The sequence below is a fragment of the Pinus tabuliformis genome, chromosome 6 (genome assembly GCF_031772625.1).
Source record: "Pinus tabuliformis cultivar Carrire ecotype Pingquan chromosome 6, CPIR1, whole genome shotgun sequence".
Lineage (NCBI taxonomy): Eukaryota > Viridiplantae > Streptophyta > Pinopsida > Pinales > Pinaceae > Pinus > Pinus tabuliformis.
In genome coordinates this window covers 2,069,594,564-2,069,598,033 of record NC_142292.1, presented here as the reverse complement: position 1 = coordinate 2,069,598,033, position 3,470 = coordinate 2,069,594,564, and the positions used below count along the sequence as shown (strand labels likewise).

General features: G+C 40.5%; 1 pseudogene; it reads left to right on the top strand.

The window, feature by feature from the left end:
* Positions 1–310: 310 nt before the first annotated feature.
* On the top strand, positions 311–2,953 carry LOC149267523 (pentatricopeptide repeat-containing protein At2g03880, mitochondrial pseudogene; annotated as a pseudogene).
* The last annotated feature ends 517 nt before the right edge of the window (positions 2,954–3,470 follow it).

Here is a 3,470-nt window from a genome sequence, read left to right as displayed (position 1 = left end):
TATAGGCAAGTATTAATAATTTTGATTCTAAGATCAACTTCCCTCGTTTGTAAGTGATAAAATAATCAATGAAGACACTAAGCTTAATCTGAGGTTTTCCCGCTAAAGTTCGGTAGCTTTGTTTGTAGACATTCAAAATCCTCAAACCGACCTGGTCCTTACTCAGACCCGCTCTGGAGTTTCACATTAACACAAATTTGCAACTTGATCTTGATTGTTTTAAGTCAATAATAATAATCTTCCAGCGTAAGTTCAACTCAGTTTTGTCTGAACTGTATGATTGAGATGAATTCCTTAACAAGTCTCTGCAATGAATATGTTTTACAATGTTATCTTCACTCCTATGCTCAAATTAGTAGCGGCCAACAACCCACACGGTTTTCTGAAAGCTGCTTTTAGATTCCACCTCTGGAATCACATAAATTGGTATGCGGCGTTTCCTCATGGTAGCAGGACAAATATTTGCAAGCTTGCTGCCGAGGAAAGGCTAATTTTTATCAAAGCAAGCCATGAAATTTCTAGTAGAACCTGTAACAGTATAATCAAACTGTGCATGGAGAGACGATTGAAGGAGGCGGTGGACATACTGAATTTTACAGAACAACAAAGCATCCAGGTAGATTCCAGTACCTACCTTCATCTCTTGCGGTTATGTAGTGACATGAGGGCTTTTGCAGAGGGAAAAAGGGTTCATGCCTTCATAAATAAAACTGGATTTCAGCGAAACAATTATCTGCAAAACAATGTCATTAACATGTATGTTAAGTGTGGCAATTTGGAAGATGCACGCAAAGTGTTTGAAACAATGACTGAACGAGACGTGGTCTCTTGGACTGCAATGATTGCTGGATATGCTCAGTGTAGTAATGAGGAAGAGGCGCAGAAACTCTTCTGTAGAATGATAATGGCAGGTGTAAATCCAAATCAGTTCTCTTTTGCCAGCGTTCTTCGAGCTAGCGCAGTGGCGGCCGCTCCGGAAGGAGGGAAGCAGGTCCATGTTCATATCCTGAAAGTTGGATTTCAAGGGGACGTTTATGTGGGCAGTGCCCTTCTTGATATGTATGCCAAATGCGGAAACCTGGAGGATGCGTGCCAAGTGTTTGATGAAATGCCTGAAAGGAATTTGGTCTCTTGGACATCTATGATTGTAGCATGTGTTCAGAACGGGTATGGTGACCAGGCACTGAGAGTCTTTTCTCTAATGCAGCAGTCGGGTATAGTGATTGACAGCTACACATTTGCCAGTGTTTTGAGGGCATGCGGTGGTCTAGCATGTTTGGAACAGGGTAAGTGGGTTCATGCCCATGTTATCAAAACGTCTCAACTGGATGCCTTTGTAGCGAGTGCCCTTGTTGACATGTATGCTAAGTGTGGAAACATGGAAGATGCAAGAAACGTTTTTGATAGAATAGCAGAATGGAATTTGGTTTCTTTCAATGCAATAATTGCAGGATATGTACAGAATGGAAACTTTAAGGAAGCCCTAAAGCTATTTATACAAATGAAACATGCTACCGTGGAATTTGATGTGTTTACTTTCACCAGTGTTCTTAATGCATGTTCCGCAGTAGCGGCTCTGGAAGAGGGCAATCAGGTTCATGCTCACATTATTAAAGCTGGATTTAGGTCAGCTGTTTCTGTGGGTAATGCTGCTGTCGATATGTATGCAAAAGCTGGAAACATGGAAGATGCATTGAAATTATTCAGTCAAATACCAACACAAAATTGTATATCTTGGACATCAATTATTGCAGGATATGTTCAACATGGGCAAGGTGAAAAAGCTTTGAGTTTCTTTTTCCAAATGCTACAGGCAGGCATTAATGCAGATAAGTTCACATTTGCCAGTGTTTTAAAAGCGTGTTCTAGCCTAGCAGCACTGCAGCAGGGAAAGCGAGTCCATGCCTACATCAATAAAACCGGGTTTGAGTTAGATACCATGGTGGGCAGTGCCCTTGTGGACATGTATGCCAAATGTGGGAATATAGAAGATGCACAATGCATCTTTGATAAAATGCCAGAGCGCAACTTAGTTGGTTGGAATGCTCTGATTGCAGGACTTGCCCATCATGGCTGTGGCAAGGAGGCCCTCCAATATTATGAAAATATGTGCCTGACAGGCATGAAGCCAAATAGCACCACCTTCCTTATTGTTCTTTATGCATGTAGTCATGCAGGCCTTGTGGATGAAGGTACTCTGTACTTCTGGTCTATTCCTCAAGATCATGGAATAATACCAAGAATGGAACATTATGCTTGTATGGTTGACCTCTTTGGACGTGCTGGGCACCTGTTTGAGGCAGAGAATTTTATCAAAAATATGCCTTTTCAACCTGATCTTATTGTATGGCGGACTTTGCTTGCAGCTTGCAGAATTCATGGTAATGTGGAGTTAGCAAAGAATGCTGCAGAACAGATTTTAGAGGTAGAACCACATGATGTTGCAACACATGTGCTCCTCTCAAATATTTATGCTGCAGCCCATAAGTGGGAAGAGGTAGCAAATTTGAGACAATTATTGAGAAATAGCAGATTTAAGAAGCAGCCAGGATGTAGCTGGATTGAGGTTAAGAATAAGATGCATATGTTTCTTGTGGAAGACAGATTGCATGAACAAGCAAAAGAGATATATGCAAAGTTGGACGCATTGATGCAGCAGATGGAGGCAGCAGGGTATGTGCCCGACACTAATTTTGCATTGCATGATTCAGATCAGGAGATGAAGGAACACTCTCTTCATCACCACAGTGAGAAGCTAGCTATTGCTTTTGGGTTAATGAACTTACCCCCTGGAATGCCTATTCAAGTTATTAATAGCCTTCGCATGTGTGGTGATTGCCACAATGCAGTTAAGGTTATCTCTAAGATTGTTGGGCGAAAAATTGTTGTAAGAGATGCTAACCGCTTTCATCATTTCCAAGATGGTCTTTGTACTTGTAGGGATTACTGGTGATTGCATAGAATGAACAACAAAAAATAACCTGATATCTTCACACAACCAAAAATTCAAGACAAGAAACTATTTTCCAATGCTTCTCCATCTTGAATCTGAGGACAACAGAAATGCATATATTAACCAAAGCCAAGCATAGACATGCAGTCCAAAAAAATAAAAAATAGGTTTTTTTATTTTTTATTTTGCAGATATGGCATATAATTAATGACTTGAATGGCAGCAAATGCAATCATTTGTAAAATCCTTTAAACACCAAGACAAACCTCTCATGCTCCTAATACAACTTAGATCATAATAGCAGCATGCTTTTCAACTCCTACAGCATCTTTTTTTTCAATGAAAACCTTGTGGAGAAATCCAACAGATGCTTCCCCATATTTGTGGATGGCATCCCTAGTAAACAAATGAATTTAAACTAGTGCACCTAATCAAGAGAGATTCAAACTGGGCACCCACTGCTACTGAACTAGCTAAATGTCCAACACTCTTGGTGATAACTGGTTAAGCTAACCCC